Genomic DNA, 20,826 nt, shown 5'->3' with positions numbered 1-20,826 from the left:
GATCTGTGGTAAGTCGTGAGGGTGGTGCTTATGATGGCACTTTTTTTTCACAGGGGCAAATTCTTCATGTTTAAATAGGAGTTTTAAAAGTTATTTTGAAACCCCCCTGAAGTATAGATTCTCATAAGGATATTGTGCTTTAAATATTGCTAAAATATCTTATAGAATGTTGTATTGTTTGAGGTTAACTTTATAGAGAGGTCGGGAAATTGAAGGAAATTAAAATACTAACAAAACTAAAAATTACACAGATCCTTGAAAAGGTAGAAATAAAGAGGAAATGTCAGTAAGAAATTTCAACTTAATTTTACTTGTATTTTAATGAAAATTATTCTATGTATATACAATGCTTAGTTTAAAAAAAAAAAAAAAACATGGAAAAACTTAGAAATCTCTTGCTTGTTTAGTGGTTAGAGTGACCACATGGTTTTCTGTTCCTTTTTGGGATCGCTAAAAAAGAAACCTTGTAGAAAGTTATTATTTAACCAGCCATTTTATTGACTACTCTTTTGATATTGTTGAGAAAAGCTCACTCAGTCATCCCTTATGCTTTTACAAGTAGATTTTCTCCACTAATAGTACTGGAAATGCAGAAAGTGGAGGGAAGAGTTAGCCTTCCAACTATCTATTTCTTTAAGTGTTATTTAAAATTCTGATGAGATGTTTATTTTTTATATATAGAATTTCCAGCATATTACAGATTCTCCTTTACTGTCTGCAAAATAGATATTTCAAATCTGATAAAATATCAGTGGACTGAAATTTAATGAGAAGCAGCTGGATTTCAAGAAATGGCTCTGAAAACAAGGGTTAAATCAATTTGACTGACTATGGTTTTGTTTATTTGTATCCCTGTCTTGTTAGGATAACCTATAAATGTTTTATTCAGGAGATCATTATCTGAAGATCAAGATAGGCCCTCTTGATCCAGGCTGGTGATCTGGCAAAGGGAGACCTTATTTACAAGTCTATATGAGGCCATGAAGATGTTTTCCTGCAAATTCATTGCTACTACTGGAAGAAAACAATTCAAAGCACATGTCATACTTTGGGTGGGCTAGTGTGTCAGCTTTGTGTGCAATGTCAGCATGTCATGATTCTAAACTATAAAATATGCCTGTAAAGATAATTGCCAGTGAAAATCATAACACATGGCATATGTGTATTTCTCATTTATAATAAATAATAGCTAACATTTCCAGAACACTTTCTATATGCATGCTCTTATGCGAAGGATCTTAACACATATAGTTATAATTTAAAAGTCTAAACCATATAAAGCAGATATTCATATGTCACCATTTTATAGATAAGGAAACCTGAGACTCAGAGAGATTAAATAAATTGTCTAAGATTCTTGCTTTTGTGAATGGTGAGGCTAGTATTTCTATCAAGTAATGAGAATTTAGAACTCAGGTGTTTAATCACTATACCAGATCAACAAAAGATATTCCAATTGTAATATATCTAATAATCTATAATTTATTATTACTATAAATCTGACATTAACACAGATTTTCCTCATCCAATTTTCCATGCTTTCATATTCAAGTTGCTAGACTAAGTAACATTTATGCATTTCAGTTTCCTCATCTGAAACTGGCCTAATGGGGCTGTTTCAATTATTAAAAAAAATAACAAGGTTTGTGTCAATTATATGATATGAGCCAGATAATAAGATATGTCCCTGATAAAAATATCAATGCATTTCATCTTTTTAAAGTAATAATTAAGATTATAATAGTGACAGTTCTTGGCATTTACTCGTGGATTACAGTGAATCCATCATTGAATTAAAAACCTTTCATTGCTTAAGTCTTCATGAAAATATGAGTCAAATACTATTGCTATTTTCATTTTACTTATGAGGCCACTGAGAGTGAAATTATATAAAATTCTGAATATTGCACAGCTGGCAAATTATACATCCACAATAGGTATCCAGGCGGTCTGGTACATTTTTATTTTCTGGCAATCACTTTTATCCAATGATGGGGTAAGGCTGACCAGTAACTATGTCCTTACTGGCCTCTGTCTAAATACTCTGCTATTTGCAGCATTACATTTTATCTACTCCTTTCTTGAGGGATGGTAAAAGAACATTGCTTGTTGAAGGAATAGTGAGGAGACCAGTATGGGTAGACCATAGTGAGCAGTGGTGGGAGTGGTAGGAACAAAGCAGGAGAATGGACTAAAGGGGAAGAGGATGAAAACAGGGAGAGTTGTTAGGCCTTAGGCAGCTAAAACAGTAATTACTTATTTTATTTCCCTTATGTGAAAATGATTGCATAGCTTTTATGCCTCTTAAAATTTCCCTATATCTAAAAGAAAAGAATTGATAAAGTTTCCAACTATCCAGTAAAGCCAATGACTTTCATACTGTATGGGATAAATTATTCTTCAAATGCATGATGGAAGTAGTTGATTTTTTTCAGAATCACATGCTTTACCTTCAGTATTATTAATTTTCTAGGATATCATCACTTGAACCAGAAAAATAGTTGTTAGATTATGCTCCTTTTCAGTCTCCATAACATAACTTCAAGCAGTATTTAAGGCCCAAGAAAAAGGTTATTAATGAATAACTGGCCTGTGTTTCAATTAGCAAAGAAACTTACCATAGAATTTTGCCATCAATAAATGAACCACTGATGTACTTACTGTTATTGCCTGTGATATACTTTTTTTATCCATCAATTACTGTGGGGTATAGGGGAAATATATTTAACTTCTCTCTTTCAGTGCTTTCAAATGTTAAGCATTTATCTCCTAGTCATTTGCTTGTTTTATAAAAGGAATAAATAAGTTACTGCATGTACAGTGCTTACAACAGTGCCTGGTGCTTAGTAAACACTCAACAAGTCCTCATTTATCAGGTAGTCTTGTGCTTAGCATTTTTATTAATGAATGATAATTCTGTTTATTTAAAATAACTATTTATTAAGCACCTCTTATGTGGTAAACAGTTTGATATGCATTGGAGGTAAAGAAAAAAATATGTCACTTGCTCATTTTTTTTCTCTCTTTTTTTTTATTTTTTTTTAAATATTATTTTATTAGTTGGAGGCCAATCACTTCACAACATTTCAGTGGGTTTTGTCATACATTGACATGAATCAGCCATAGAGTTACTCGTATTCCCCATCCCGATCTCCCCTCCCACCTCCCTCTCCACCCGACTCCTCAAGGTCCTCCAAGAGCACCAGGCCCGAGCACTTGACTCATGCATCCCACCTGGGCTGGTGGTTTGTTTCACCATAGATAATATACATGCTGTTCTTTCAAAACATCCCACCCTCACGTTCTCCCCCAGAGTTCAAAAGTCTGTTCTGTACTTCTGTGTCTCTTTTTCTGTTTTGCATATAGGGTTATCGCTACCATCTATCTAAATTCCGTATATATGTGTTAGTACACTGTAATGTTCTTTATCTTTCTGGCTTACTTCACTCTGTATAATGGGCTCCAGTTTCATCCATCTCATTAGAACTGATTCAAATGAATTCTTTTTAACAGCTGAGTAATATTCCATGGTGTATATGTACCACAACTTCCTTATCCATTCATCTGCTGATGGGCATCTAGGTTGCTTCCATGTCCTGGCTATTATAAACAGTGCTGCGATGAACATTGGGGTGCACATGTCTCTTTCAGATCTGGATTCCTCAGTGTGTATGCCCAGAAGTGGCCTTGCTGGGTCATATGGCAGTTCTATTTCCAGTTTCTTAAGAAATCTCCACACTGTTTTCCATAGTGGCTGTACTAGTTTGCATTCCCACCAACAGTGTAAGAGGGTTCCCTTTTCTCCACACCCTCTCCAGCATTTATTGCTTGTAGACTTTTGGATAGCAGCCATCCTGACTGGCGTGTAATGGTACCTCATTGTGGTTTTGATTTGCATTTCTCTGATGATGAGTGATGTTGAGCATCTTTTCATGTGTTTGTTAGCCATCTGTATGTCTTCTTTGGAGAAATGTCTGTTTAGTTCTTTGGCCCATTTTTTGATTGGGTCATTTATTTTTCTGGAATTGAGCTTCAGGAGTTGCTTGTATATTTTTGAGATTAATCCTTTGTCTGTTTCCTCATTTGTTATTATTTTCTCCCAACCTGAGGGCTGTCTTTTCACCTTACTTATAGTTTCCTTTGTTGCGCAAAAGCTTTTAATTTTCATTAGGTCCCATTTGTTTATTTTTGCTTTTATTTCCAATATTCTGGGAGGTGGGTCATAGAAGATCTTGCTGTGATTTATGTCGGAGAGTGTTTTGCCTATGTTCTCCTCTAGGAGTTTTATAGTTTCTGGTCTTACAACGGTATTTCTCACAAAACTAGAACAAATAATTTCACAATTTGTATGGAAATACAAAAAACCTCGAATAGCCAAAGTAATCTTGAGAAAGAAGAATGGAACTGGAAGAATCAACCTGCCTGACTTCAGACTCTACTACAAAGCCACAGTCATCAAGACAGTATGGTACTGGCACAAAGACAGAAATATAGATCAATGGAACAGAATAGAAAGCCCAGAGATAAATCCACGAACCTATGGACACCTCATCTTTGACAAAGGAGGCAAGGATATACAATGGAAAAAAGACAATCTCTTTAACAAATGGTGCTGGGAAAACTGGTCAACCACTTGTAAAAGAATGAAACTAGAACACTTCCTAACACCATACAGAAAAATAAACTCAAAATGGATTAAAGATCTAAATGTAAGACCAGAAACTTGCTCATTTTTTAACAACGACTCATGGGATAATGGGGCTTCCCTGGTGGCTCAGCTGGTAAAGAATCCGCCCGAAATGAGGGAGACCTAGGTTTGATCCCTGGGTTAGGAAGATCCTCTGGAGGAGGGAACAGCTACCCACTCCAGTGTTCTGGCCTGAAGAATTCCATGGACTGTCCATGGGGTCACAGAGTCAGACATGACTGAGCGAGTTTCACTTTCACTTTCATGGATAATGATGGATATGAACATGTAAACTATATATTCTAAAAGTGGTGAATACTAGTGATGCATATATAAATTGCAGAATATAAAATAAGCCTGAATTATGAATCCCATCCTATGGCTGGTGTGTTTTAGAGATAAGCAAGTCCTATCAGAGTCTGATTCCTCAATTTTTCAAAGAAGAATCATGCTTCCTCAAAAATCTGTTGAGGTGCCAAGTGGCAGAGAAGCATCTTCGTTTCTTAATGCCAACAATCTGTGCAGTCCCATCATCATATTTATTAAATAGTACATTGTCATAGAGTCTTGCACATTTTAAAAGGGTATTTTGATTTGTTCCATGACTCACAGCTGTGTAACATAAGCACAACCACTAATGGGTAACTCCCCAAATGGATGAACAGAATGCATTATTAACATAGAAAAACAACTCAGCATGTATGCCACGACTCCATCTTCCAACATCTTTTGTTCTTTTGAAAGTTTCAATATGCACTTGAAAGTTCTTTTTTCTCCTGTCAGAAAAAATAAATAAGTCAAAAAAGATGTTCTTCACTGCAAATTTAAGAGAGAATAAAATACTAAATGACAGGATGCATATTTGTTAAGTATATTTTGACCAAGGGTACAAGACATTCAGCCTTAATATCAATAAGGCTAAACCAAAAGATGATACATAAGCATATAAGGCAGAAATCTGTGAATTAGTGCATTTCCTTCCTTTGCATATATGTAGCTCTCCTTTTCAAAAGGAAGACATCTTATTGGTTGAGAATTTAGGTAGACTCACTGTTATGTTCTAGTCAATTTAGCCATAAAATGCCACAGTGTAATTTTGTATAATAGAATAAAATGTTATGGGATCATGTGACTGCAAGTGCTATGATTCAGAATAAATTTCTTCCCAGGCTAAAAGTATTATGTGTATATTTTTATACCAAATGTATAATGATGAATAATAAAATACAGGTTTAATTTAGAAAATGGGTATGATATTTTATATGCTTAAAATAATTTTAGTATAAAGACATTCTGTGGTAAAATTAAATTACATGGAGAATAAAACTTCTAGCATGACAGAGTGAGGACCTTTGTAAAAGAACTCCTATATGAAACTAGCTAAAAATCTTGACACATTTTGTCAAAATCAACTTTTGTAGAACTTATGTAAATAAGCAAAGGCTTTAAAAAAATTGAGAGGTATTTGTTCAGGGAAAGCGTTGCTGAATCTTGGTAACAAAATAGGATTTGTGATGTATTAACTTGGTCTACATTTATGCTCCTCTTCTCAGTTCCACAGTAGCATTGAAAATCAACAAGCTAGGAAATATGGTAGATGTGAAAATCAGTCTGTGGTCACTATAGGAAGCAGACCAGGCTTGGAGCTCCTTAAAATGCCCTATAATGAGAGTTTTATCACCATTTGAACTGTCTTCAAGCTCCTTGGGAAAACCCCAATATTTGGATTGCTTTTGTATTCACTTAACCTATACCTAACTCCACAGCAAAAGCTGTATCCCCATAGTGTTTGTCAAAACCAATCAGTAGCAATTGTTTAATATTACATATGCCTGAAGCTATGATACTTGTCGGAGTTAACAAGTGCTTGTCAAAAAGTTAAAAAGGCTAGGAAACAAAATGTCCAGAGAGGGATGTGAAAAGCTCTAGAGAGCCAGAAGGTCACACACATTTGCAGGGCTACATGTAGTCCCAGGTAAGAAGTATCTGTTCAGTTGTTATCTGACCAATGAGTTAATTGTTCCAAAGATGGAGAAGCTCTATACAGTCAACAAAAACAAGACCAGGAACTGACTGTGGCTCAGATCATGAACTCCCTATTACTAAAAACAGACTTAAATTGAAGAAAGTAGGAAAAAGCACTAAACCATTCAGGTATGACCTAAGTCAAATCCCTTATGATCATACAGCAGAAGTGACAAACAGATCAAGAGATAGATCTGATAGACAGGGTGCCTGAAGAACTAAGGATGGAAGTTCGTGACATTGTACAGCAGGCAGGAACCAAGATCATCCCCACGAAAAAGAAGTGCAAAAAGGCAAAATGGTTGCTGAGGAGGCCTTACAAATAGCTGAGAAGAGAAGAGAAGCAAAAGACAAAGGAGAAAATGAAAGATATACCCATTTGAATACAGAGTTCCAAAGAATAGCAAGAAGAGAGAAGAAAGCCTTCCTCAGCGATCAATGCAAAGAAATAGAGGAAAACAATAGAATGGAAAAGACTGGAGATCTCTTTGAGAAAACTAGAGATACCAAGGGATCATTTCATGCAAAGATGGGCACAATAAAGGACAGAACTGATATGGACCTAACAGAAGCAGCAGATATTAAGAAGAGATGGCAAGAATACACAGAAAAGCTATACAAAAAAAGATCTTTATGACCCAGATAATCACGATGGTGTGATCACTTACCTAGAGCCAGACATCCTGGAATGAGAAGTCAAATCGGCCTTAGAAAGCATCGCTATGAACAAAGCTAGTGGAGATGATGGAATTCCAGTTGAGTTATTTCAAATCCTAAAGGATGAAGTTGTTAATGTGCTGCACTCAATATACCACGGAATTTGGAAAACTCAGCAATGGCCACAGGATTGGAAAATGTCAGTTTTCATTCCAATCCCAAAGAAAGACAATACCAAAGAATGCTCAAATTACCACACAATAGCACTAATCTCACACGCTAGCAAAGTAAAGCTCAAAATTTCTCCAAGATAAGCTTCAAAAGTACGTGAAACATGAACTTCCAGATGTTCAAGTTGGATTTAGAAAAGGCAGAGAAACCAAAGATCAAATTTCCAACATTCATTGGATCGTTGAAAAAGCAAGAGAGTCCCAGAAATACATCTACTTCTGCTTTGTTGACTATGTTAAAGACTTTGTGTGGATCACAACAAACTGTGGAAAATTCTGCAAGAGATGGAAATACCAGACCTCCTGGCCTGTCTCCTGAGAAATCTATATGCAGATCAAGAAGCAACAGTTAGAACTGGACATTGAACAACAAAGTGGTTCCAAATAGGGAAAGGAGTATGTCAAGGCTGTGAATTGTCACACTGCTCCTTTAACTTATATGCAGAATACACCATGAGAAACATTGGGCTGGATGAAGTACAAGATGGAATCAAGATTGCTGGGAGAAATATCAATAACCTTAGATATGCAGATGACACCACCCTTATGGCAGAAAGTGGAGAGGAACTAATGAGCCTCTTGATGGAAGTGAAAGAGGAGAAAGAGTGGAAAAGTTGGCTTAAATCTCAGCATTCTGAAAACTAAGATCATGACATCCGGTCTCATCACTTCATGGCAAATAGATGGGGAAACAGTGAGAGATTTATTTCTTTCTTTTCTTTCTTTCTTTTTTTTTTTTAGGCTCCAAAATCACTGCAGATTGTGAACGCAGCCATGAAATTAAAAGATGCTTGCTCCTTGGAAGAAAAGCTATGACCAACCTAGACAGCATATTAAAAAGCAGAGACATTACTTTGCCAACAAATATCGATCTAGTCAAATCTATGGTTTTTTTCAGTAGTCATGTATGGATTTAAGTGTTGGACCATAAAGAAAGCTGACTGCCAAAGAACTGATGTTTTTGAACTGTGGTGTTGGAGAAGACTCTTGAGACTCCCTTGCACTGCAAGGAGATTAAAGTTGTCAATCTTAAAGGAAATCAGTCCTGAATATTCATCGGAAGGACTGATGGTGAAGCTGAAACTCCAATACTTTGATCACCTGATGTGAAGAACTGACTCATTGGAAAAGACCCTGATGCTGGGAAAGATTGAATACAAGAGGAGAAGGGGATGACAGATGATGAGATGGTTGGATGGCATCACCGACTCAATGGACATGAGTTTGAGTAAACTCCAGGAGTTGGTGATGGACATGGAAGCCTGGTGTGCTGCAGTCCATTGTATCCCAAAGATTTGGACATTTCTGAGCAACTGAACTCAACTGAGTAAGTTAAACAAGCAGTGAGAGTGTAACTGGTAGGAAGGCTAGAGCTCCCCAAGCAACAGGACGATATCAACTTCAAGTGGCAGATTTCTTTTTCCCCTTCTCTGTTAATGAAACAGGTTCTGCCTAATACTAACCATTATTTATTTTCTCAAACCTTGTGCTGATAATGGCTCAACAAACCAGTATTCATATCAACTGTTTTATGGCTGGGTATGACACCCCTTGTGTGACACCTACCTCAAAAGTGTATATTGTGGGAAAGGAGCCTGGTGAAACTCCCTCGGCCTTGAGGTGTATCTTATCTGATTAGAAGCTCACTGACAAACATAAAATGCCTTGCTAAAAGCTAGCAAGCAGGCATTCTTTCTGTCCCCTTCTGCTGTCTGTGTCAGAAGATTTCCCTATCTCTATTATACTATAATGAAACTTTGCTACACAAAAAGCTCCACAGTCAAGCCTCATCTCTGATCCTAGATGGAAATCTTCTCCTCCAGAGGTCATGAACCCTGGCATAACACACAGCTCGCAGCAGCAACCTTTCATCTTGTGGGTTCGTCCGGGATCTTCAAGACAAGATAAGGACATTTGGCACTCTAGTTCTTTGCTTCCTAGTAAACACATTTTCTACTGTACTTTACTAACTATATGGCATGTCACTGTGTGTGAAAACAGTACTAAAGAGACACGGAATTGGCCATGAAGTGAGTGTTGAGCCTTGCTTTGCAGTTTCGTGGTGCCTTGTAATGACTGAAGGCAGCCCCAAGGGGAGCCTTGTAGGGGATTTATACAGACCTGCCAATGCCAGGAGGCACACAGCGTCCCTGTGGACCAAACTTTCCTTTCTCAGTCACCGTTTCTTGGTCTCTTTGACCATTTTGTAACTCTCTGAGGAATCAGAACTACTAACGAAACCTGTCAGATCACAGACTTTCGGGGACTTGTGATTTATTGTTGGTTGTTTTATCGCACACTGCAGACGAGAGCATGTTTGGTAGCTAGGTGGAGCTCTAGCTCCAAGAAAGTCTCTCAGGGTAAAAGTCGCTTCCTTAGCTGCCTGCCTCAGGGGCAAATGACCTGAAATTGAGTCTTTATCAAGGCTGTGCCTCCGATCTATGTGGATAGGAGCACTGCTGGTGGTCATGAGGTTTTTGAGAACACAAATTGGGAATCCCAGGATCTGGTCAGATTGGAATTGCAATGGCCTTCTCCCGTTGGTAACACTAACTGTGAGTGGACCAGAGGAGTCTCTCTGGTGGCTTTGGAAGAATTGGCCCTAATAGCTTGAGAACAAAAGTCACTGGCCAGTGGTCATGAATGCCGGTGTAACACATGGCTCACAGTTGCAACCTTTCAGCAGATACTTCAGTGGACACACACAATAAAGAATATAGACTTTATAGAAGTTTTCCCTAAAAGTCACTAAACAAACAGCAGCAGTAACTAAGAATCAAAATCAGTAATTATAAGAAATCGTGGGGGAAATTATGATTTCCATAATTCCCATATTATTTTGCCACATAATATTTAAAATATCCAGTTTTTATGAAAAAAATTGAATTATATGCAAAGAAACAGGAGATTAAAGCCCATTTTCAGGGTGAAAATAGGCACTTTCTTTTAGGAAGTCCAGATTTTTAATTGACTAAAGACTTTAAATTATCTACTATAATAAAAATTTAGGCTTCTTATTTTTATTTTATTTTTATTTTATTTTTTTTTATTTTTTTTTATTTTTTATTTTTTTAAAAATTTTTATTTTTCAGTGGGTTTTGTCATACATTGATATGAATCAGCCATAGAGTTACACGAATTCCCCATCCCGGTCTCCCATCCCACCTCCCTCTCCAAATTTAAAAGAAAACATGCTCATTAAAATAAAGTATAAGAATGACATCACACCGAATAGAAAAGAATCAATGCAGAGATAGAACTTCCTTTTACAAAGAACAAAAAAATCTCTGCTGTTGAAAAGTACAATTAACTGAAATGAAAATTGTATGATATAGCCTCAAGAACAAGTTTGAAATGGCTACAATAAGAACCATCAGACTTGAAGATAAGTCAATGAAGTTTTTCTAATTTGAGAAACAAAAAGAAAAAGGAATGAAAAAGAGTTAACAAAAAAAGAACATATTTGCAAACCACTATCAGATAAACAGTAGATATCCAAAACATAAAAATAACTCTTACAACTCAATAACCTAAAAATCAACAATCCAATTAAAAATGGGCAGAGAATAACTAATAAAAATAAATGAAAAAAATATTCAAATGGGAAAAAAAAATGGGCAGAGAAAAGAAATACACATTTTTCCAAATAAGACACCCAAGTGACCAATAGGTGTTCAATAAAATTAATCTTCAGGTAAATTGAAATGGTGATTGTAGCCATGAAATTAAAAGGTGCTTACTCCTTGGAAGGAAATTTAGGAGCAACCTAGACAGAGTATTAAAAAGCAGAGACATTACTTTGTCAACAAAGGTCCGCCTAGTCAAGGCTATGGTTTTTCCAGTGGTCATGTATGGATGTGAGAGTTGGACTATAAAGAAAGCTGAGCACAGAAGAACTTATGCTTTTGAACTGTGGTGTTGAAGAAGACTCTTGAGAGTCCCTTGCACTGGAAGGAGATCCAACCAGTCCATCCTAAAGGAGATCAGTCCTGGGTGTTCATTGGAAGGACTTACATTGAAGCTGAAACTCCAATACTTTGGCCACCTGATGCGAAGAGCTGACTCATTGGAAAAGACCCTGATGCTGGGGAAGATTGGGGGCAGGAGGAGAAGGGGACGACAGAGGATGCAATTGTTGGCTGGCATCACCGACTCAATGGGCATGGGTTTGGGTGGACTCCAGGAATTGGTGATGGACAGGGAGGCCTGGCATGCTGAGGTTCATGGGGTCACAAAGAATCGGACACGACTGAGCGACTGAACTGAACTGAACTGAACTTGCAACGAAAAGAATAATGATTTTTTTTTTTTCATTCTGTTCGAAGGATAAGAAATCAAGAGATAAGTGTTGATGAGGATGTGCAAATAAAACTTGTATACTATTGGTGGAATTGTAAGTTGGTTCAGCCGATATGGAGAAAAGTATTAAAGTTCTGGTAAATAGTAAAAATAGAACTACTGTATGATTTATTAAACCCACTGATGAGTACATATCTTAAGTAAATGGAAAAAGAATATTAAAGACATATTTACACTGCCGTGTTCATTGCAACAGCATTCGCAATAGCCTAGTCATGTAAACAAAAGAAATGTAAGAACATGAATGGTTAAAGAGGATATACATATACGTGTTGTTGCTGTTCAGTTGAAAATTCTTGTTCACCTCTTGGTGATCCCATGAACCAGCATACTAGGCTCCTCTGTCCTGCACTATCTTTGCAGTTTGCTCAAATTCATGTCCACAGAGTCTCCTCTGCAGCCTCCCCTTCTCCTTTTGCCTTCAATCTTTCCCAGGATCAGTTTCCGCACACCTGTCCCCCAGTGAGTTGGCTTTTCAAATCAGGTGGCCAAACTATTGGAGCTTCAGCTTCAGCAACAGCCTTTCCAATGAATATTCAAAATTGATTTCCTTTAGGATTGACTAGTTGGATCTCCTTGCAGTCCAAGGAACTCTCAAGAATGTTCTCCAACACCACAACTCAAAAGCATCAAATCTTTGGCACTCAGCTTTCTTTATGGTCCAACTCTTACATCTGTTCATGACTACTGGAAAAATCTAAGCTTTGACTACCCTTGTCAGCAACGTGAATTCTCTGCTTTTTAATACACAGTTTAGATTTGTCATAGCTTTCCTTCCAAGGAGCAATCATCCATCCACAGTGATTTTGGAGCCCAAGAAAATATGTCACTGCTTCCACTTTTTCCCTTTCTATTTACCATGAAGTAATAGGACCAGATGCTATGATCTTTGTTATTTTTAAAATTAACTTATTTTTTAATTGAAGCATAATTGCTTTACATAATTTTGTTGTTTTCTAACCTCAACATGAATCAACCATAGGTATACATATAGCCCCTCCCTCTTGAAACTCCCATCTCCCTCCCCATCCCATGCCTCTAGGTTGAGATACAGAGCCCCTGTTTGAGTTTCCTGAAACATACAGCAAACTCCCTTTGGCTATCTATTTTACATATTGTAATGTAAGTTTCCATGTTACTCTCTCCATACATCTCACCCTCTTCTCCCCTCTCTCCATGTCCATAAGTCTGTTCTCTGTCTGTTTCTCCATTGCTGACCTGAAAATAAATTCTTCAGTACCATCTTTCTAGATTCCATATATATGCATTAGTATAGGATATTTATCTTTCTCTTTCTAACTTACTTCACTCTGTAAAATAGGCTCAAGGTTCATCCACCTCATTAGAACTGACTAAAATGCATTCCTTTTTATGGCTGAGTAATGTTCTATTGTGTATATGTACCACAACTTCTTTATCCATTCACCTTCTTCCATGTTCTAGCTATTGTAAATAGTGTTGCAATGAACAAAGGGATGCATGTGTCTTTTCCATTTTGGTTTCTTCCAAGTATATGCCTAGGAGTGGGATTGCTGTGTCATATGGTGGTTTTATTCCTAGTTTTTTAAGGAATCTCCATATTGTCTTGCATAGTGGCTATAGCAATTTACATTCCCACCAACAGTGCAAGAGAGTTCCCTTTTCTCCACACCCTGTCCAGCATTTATTGCATTTTTTTGTTATTTTAAATTTTTAATTGGAAGATAATTGGTTTACAATACTGTGTTAGTTTCTGCCATACATCAATGTGAATCGGCCATAGATATACATATGAACCCCTCCTTGAAACTCTATCTCATCTCCCACCCTGTAATGCTGATCCCATTTGTGCTGCCAGTTTTCTTGCTGCCCACACTGTTCACTGAACGCAGAGTAGGCAAGGTGCTAGGTAAGAGGCTGGAAGAAGACACAAGGAGCTGCAGGAACCACAGACATGTTTATTCTCTGCTGGCTGGCATGATGGCCATAACACAGCTTTCCCCTGGCTGATGCAACAGCTGTAGCAGCAGCCATAACGTAACCATAAGATACCCATAACGTAGGCATAGCATAACCTCATATAACATAAACATGGTGCCACTTCAATGTAGCCCCAGTGCAGCAGCAGCTAGGGCTTTCTAGGTGAAGTTCATACAGGTGTACTGCACACAACCTGTGACCAAGGGAGTGCCTCATGATGCACATACACAGTGCTATGAATGATCTCAGCTGTTACATAGTCATTATTTACAAAACGTCGTGTGAGAGAACCTAAACATGCCATCTTGGCTAATTTTCTCTCTCCCCACACTCCACCCTTTTAGGATCTCTTGCCTCACCTTCAATGAACAGTCCATCTTCTGTGATATTCCCTTGGTGAGTAAAACTGACCCTTGGATAAATATCTTGTAACAGCAGTAGCTACAACAACAAATAATTACATCCCCAATACATAGCAACACCCAATGCTAGGTATCACTTGGAACTCCTGTTGCAGTCCTTGCCCTCATGGGGCTAGAAGAGCCACCCACTGAATATAGAATGACTTTATCCTCCATGAGCAAGTCAAGTCCACAATCTGTCCTTGTGAAACTGCAAGAAATCCTCCACAAGGGCAACTCCACTCCTGTGGAATTTTTATTAAGGACATTAAAACCCCCTACAGGCAATGGGTCCATCCCTTCAAGGAGGTGATTTTTGTGGCATTCACAGCCCACCTACATGATTCCAAACGCTTTCACACTGTACTAAATCTGCAAGAGAATCAGAGGTTAGTAACACATCATAGGACACAGCCTTTATACATTGTTCTATTAAATCTGTATCACTGAACAGAGCCTTTACAATATACTGTTCTAAACCTACCTCACAGGACAGAAAGTACAGTACAGTGCTCTACATAGGACACAGCTTTTCAGTATGCTTTCACATCAATCAGCTCACATTTGCATCTGTATAACCTGTATGCGACCCCTGCCAGCTTGGGCCCCTTCAGAATCTTCACACTTTCAAAATGGGGTTTCACATACCCTCCTTTTACTTCTCTCAATAAGGACCTGTAAAATCCCTCACAGGTGTCAGGCACACTCTTGCGTCTCAGAGGTACAAAAGCCAAGCTGCCAAGGTTTCCCCTTGCATTTCCCTAAACCACTTACCCAAGTCAACTAACTCTGCCTGAGTATATGGTTGATATGTCATGAACTCAGTCACAACAGGGGCCCCTTGGGGATGCCCCCCCCGACCCAGGCCATAGGCTGTTCATACTTCACTTTCTGCTGTACAATGGGCCTTGCTGCCAAATAGGGACTCATAGTCTCATAATGTTCATCATCACTATCACTTACTGCCTTGCTATCAGAGATGCTGCGTTCTTTAGAGCCATGGGGTTCTTGCTCTAACACCAATATATGTTGCTCTAGTTCTTCCAAGCATCTCTGCACAATACACGCTGGTGCAGCACCACATAGGACACTATTCATATTTGTCTTATAGGCAGTCAGGAAAATTTACCACATGGTGCCAGTGGCAACCTGTGCTGCCTTGTTCGGTAAATGGGAACTCACCACCTGTAATGCTTTTTTCAGTGCTAACCAGTGAACCATCCACCAGCTTCCAGTCTTCCACCAGAGCCCACACCAGGAGTATCATGGCTACATGGTACCACATGCTATATGGTGGCCACTGGCCTTCTCCATCCAGTGGAGCCTCAGGTTCTTCTACTTGCTGGGTATCCTGACGACTCTTCTGTGGAAGCTCAGTCTTTCCTACCTGCTGGGTATCCTTCCAACTATACCAATTGTATTGCTGATCCTGTTCATAATGCCAATTATCTTTCTGTTTGCACTGTTCGCTGAACCCAGGGTAGGCAAGGCATGAGCTAAGAGGCTGGAAGAAGACCTGAAGAGCCATAGGAACTGCAGACATTCTTATTCTCTTCTGGCTGGCATGGCAGCCATAACACAGTTTCTCTCCTGGCTGACACAGCAGCAATAGCAGCAGCCATAACATGTAATATATGTTATATAGCTATAATATAGTCATAATATAGGCACAACATAATCTCATATAGCATAAACATGATGCCACTCCAAAGCAGCAGCAGCCAGGGCTTTCCTGGTGAAGTTCATATGAGCATACCACACACAACCCATGACCAAGCTAGTACCTCATGATGCACATGAGCAGTGCTATAAGTGACCTCAGCTGTTACATAAAACTTGTGACATGTATGTGCAGTGTTATAAATGATCTCAGCTGTTACACAGTCATTGCTTACAAAAAATGGAGTGAGAGAACCTGAACACACTATCTTGGCTTATTTGCTGTCTCCCCACACACCCCATTACACCCCTATAGGTAGTCACAGAGCACTGGGTTTGAGCTCCCTGCATCATACAACAAATTCCCACTGGCTATCTATTTGACATATGGTAATGTATATATTTGTTTTTTTTTTTTTTTTTTCCTTTCAATCAGTCCCTCCCTCTTCTTCCCCCATGGTGCTCACAATTCTATTTTCTATGCCTGCATCCCCACTGCTGCCCTGAAAATAAATTTGTCATTGCCATCTTTCTAGATTTCATATATATTTGCTTTTCTGAATTCACTCTATAATAGGCTTCTTTTTTTTTTTTTTCATCCACCTCATTAGAACCGACTCAAATGCATTCTTTCATAGCTGAGTAATAAACCATTGTGTATATGTGCCACAACTTCTTTATCCATTCATCTGTTGATGGACATCTAGGTTGCTTCCATGTGCCAGTTATTGCAAACAGTATTGCAATGAAAATTGAGGCACATGTGCTTTATTATTTTTTTTTCAATTATTATTTCCTCAGGGATTTTTGGGTCACAAGGTAGTTTTATTCATAGTTTTTAAAGGAAACTTCAGACTCTTCTCCATAGTGGATATATTGATTTACATCCCTTCCACAGTGCAAGATGGTTTCCTTTTCTCCACACCCACTCCAGCATTTATTGCTTGTAGATTTTTTTGATGATGGCTGATACCTCATTGTAGTTTTGTTTTGTGTTTCTCTAATAATAAGTGATGTTGAGCATATATTAATGTGTTTATGGGCTATTTGTGTGTACTCTTTGGAGAAATGCTTGTTTAGCTCTTCTGTCTACTTTTTGATTGAGTTGTTCATTTTTCTGGTATTGAGCTTTATGAGCTGCCTTTATAGTTTGGAGAGTAATTCTTTGTCAGTTTTTTTCATTTGCTATTATTTTCTCAGATTCTCATGAGTGTCTTTTCTCCTTATTTGGGCTTTATTTGTTGTGCAAAATATTTTAAGTTTAATTAAGTCTCACTTTCTTTGTTATTTTTATTTCCATTATTCTAAGAGGTGTGTCATAGAGGATCTTGCCGTGATTCATGTCAAGGAGTGTTTTCCTGTGTTATCTGCTAGGAGCTTTATAGTTTCTGGGCTTAAATTTAAATCTTTAATCCATATTGAGCTTATTTTTGTGTATGATGTTAGGAGATGTTCTACTTTCATGCTTCTACATGTAGCTGTCCAGTTTTCCCACAACTTACTGAAGAAACTGTTTTTCTGGGTTGTATGATCTTGCCTCCTTTTTCATAGATAAGGTATCCATGGGTGTGTGGGTTTATCTCTGGGCTTTTATCTTGTTTCATTGGTCTACATTTCTTTTCTTTTTTTTTAATGCCAGTATCATACAGTCTTGATAACTGTAGCTTTGTAGTATAGTCTGAGGTCAGGAAGATCGATTCCTTGAGGACAGTTTCTCTTTCTGAAGACTGTTTTGGCTATTAGGGGTCTTGTGGGCTTCCATCCAAACTGTGAAAATTTTTGTTCTAATTCTGTCAAAAATACTATTGGTAGTATGATAGGAATTGCATTGAATCTATAGATTGCTTTGGGTAATATAGCTATTTTCACAACAGTGATTCTTCCAATCCAAGGACATGATATATCTCTCTAGCTGTTTTTGTTATCTTTGCTTTCTTTCATCAGTGTCTTATAATTTTCTCCATACAAGTCTTTTGTCTCTTTAACTAGGTTTATTCCTAGATATTTTCTTTCTTTCTTCTTCTTTTTTTTTTTTTTTGTTGCAATGGTGAATGGGATAACTTCCTTAGTTTTTCTTTTTGATTTTTTGCTAGTATATAGAAAAGCAAATGCTTTCTGTGTATTAATTTTATATCCTGAGATTTTATTATATCCAATAATTATCTCTAGTAATTTTATAGTGGCATCTTCAGAGTTTTCTATGTATACTAGAACATAACCTACAACCAGTGACAACTTCACTTCTTCTTTTCCAATCTGGATTTATTTTATTTCTTTCTCTTTTCAGATTGCTGTGGCTAGGACTTCTAAAACTATGTTAAATAATAGAGGCAATAGTGGGCAGCTTGTCTTGTTTCTGTTCTTAGAGGAAATCCTTTCAGTTTTTCTCTGTTGAGAATAATTTTTGCTGTGAGTTTGCTGTACCTGACCTTTATTATGTTGAGGTTGATGCTTCCACACCTAGTTTTGGAAAATATTTATCACAAACAGGTGTTGAATTTTGTCAAAACCTTTCTTTCCATCTTTTGAGATGATAATATGGTTTTTATCTTTTAATTTGTTAATATGGTGTATCACATAGTTTGATTTGCGTATACTTAAAATCCTTGCATCCCAGGGATAAAATCCACTTGGTCATGATTTATGATTCTTTTTATTTTGTGTACATTCTTGGATTCTGTTTGCTAGAATTTTGTTGGGGATTTTTGCAATAAAATTCACCAGTAATATTGGCTTTAAATTTTCATTTTTATGGTATCTTTGTCTGGTTTTGGTATTAGGGTGATGGAGATCTTATAGAATGAGTTCAGGAGTTTTCCTTCCTCTGAAATTTTCAAGAGTTTGAGCAGTATGAATGTTAGCTCTTCTTTAACTTTTGGTAAAATTTTCCTGTAAAGCCATCTGGTCCTGGGCTTTTCTTGATGATTTTTTATTATAGTTTTAATTTTTGTGCTTGTGATTGATCTGCTCGAATTTTTTATTTATTCCTGGTTCAGTTTTGAAAGGTTATACTTTTCTAAGAATTTGTCCATTCCTTCAACGTTGTTCATTTTATTGGCAGGTACCTGCTTGTTGTAGATTCTTATGATTCTTTGTATTTCTGCATTATAACTTATTTTTCACTTCTAATTTTATTGATTGGAATATTCTCTCTTTTTTTTTTCTTGACGAGTCTAACTAATCATTTGTCAATTTTGTTTAACTTCCTAAATAGTCAGCTTTTAGTTTTATTGATCTTTACTATTGTCTACTTTGTTTCTTTTTCAGTTATTTCTGCTCTGATGTTTATAACTACTTTCCTTCTACTAACTTTCAACATTTTTGTTATTTTTCTAATTGCTTTAGGTGTAAGGTTAGGTCATTTATTCTATGCTTTTCTTGTTTCCTGAGGTAGGCTTGTATTGTTACAAACTTTCTGATTAGCACTAATTTTATTGCATCCCATAGATTTTGAGTTGTTGATTATTCATCATCATTTGTTTCCAGGTATGTTTTGATTTCCTTTTGATTTCTGCTTTATTGATTATACCAAAGCCTTTGACTGTGTGGGTCATAATAAACTGCAGACAATTCTGAAAGAGATGGGCATACCAGGCCACCTAACCTGCCTCTTGAGAAACCTGTATGCAGGTCAGGAAGCAACAGTTAGAACTGGGCATGGAACAACAGACTGGTTCCAAACAGGAAAATGCGCACGTCAAGGCTGTATATTGTCACCCTGCTTATTTAACTTATATGCAGAATACATCATGAGAAATGCTGGGTTGGAGGAAGCACAAACTGGAATCAAGATCACCAGGAGAAATATCAATAACCTCAGATAAGCAGATGGCACCACCCTTATGGCAGAAAGTGAAGAAGAACTAAAGAGCCTCTTGATGAAAGTGAAAGAGGAGAGTGGAAAGGTTGGCTTAAAGCTCAACATTCAGAAAACTAAGATCATGGCATCTGGTCCCATCACTTCATGGCCAATGGATGGGGAAACAGTGGCTGACTTTATTTTTATTGTCTCCAAAGTCACTGCAGATTGTGATTGCAGTCATGAAATTAAAAGACGCTTACTCCTTGGAAGGAAAGTTATGACCAACCTAGATAGCATATTAAAAATCAGAGACATTACTTTGTCAACAAAGTTCCGTCTAGTCAAGGCTATGGTTTTTCCAGTGGTCATGTATGGATGTGAGAGTTGCACTGTGAAGAAAGCTGAGCACTGAAAAATTGATGCTTTTGATCTGTGACCATTCTAAAGGAGCTCAGTCCTTGGTGTTTACTGGTAGGACTGATGTTGAAGCTGAAACTCCAATACTTTGGCAACCTAATGCGAAGAGCTGACTCATTTGAAAAGACTCTGATGCTGGGAAAGACTGAGGGCAGGAGGAGAAGGGGATGACAGAGGATGAGATGGTTGGGTGGCATCACCGACTCAATGGGCATGGGTTTGGGTGGACTCTGTGAGTTGGTGTTGGACAGGGAGGCCTGACGTGTTGCGGTTAATGGGGTTGCAAAGAGTCAGACACGACTGAGCGACTGAACTGAACTGATTTCTTCAGTGAAACTTTGTTATTTAGAAGCATATTTTTAGCCTTCATGTGTTTGTGTTTTTTATAGTTTTATGCTTATAGCTGATATCTAATTGTATAGCGTTGTGGTTCAAAAAGATGACTGAAGTGATTTCATTCTTTTTTTTTTTTTTTAATTTAATGAGTCTTGATTTGTGGCCCAAGATGTGGTCATCCTGGAGAATGCCACATATGCACTTGAGAAAATAGTGAAATCTACTGTTTTTGTATGAAATGCCCTATAAATATCTATTAGTTTCAGCTGGTCCAATATATTGCTTAAAGCTTGT

The sequence above is a fragment of the Muntiacus reevesi genome, chromosome X (assembly GCF_963930625.1).
Source record: "Muntiacus reevesi chromosome X, mMunRee1.1, whole genome shotgun sequence".
Taxonomy (NCBI): domain Eukaryota; kingdom Metazoa; phylum Chordata; class Mammalia; order Artiodactyla; family Cervidae; genus Muntiacus; species Muntiacus reevesi.
Note: the sequence above shows the minus strand (reverse complement) of the source record.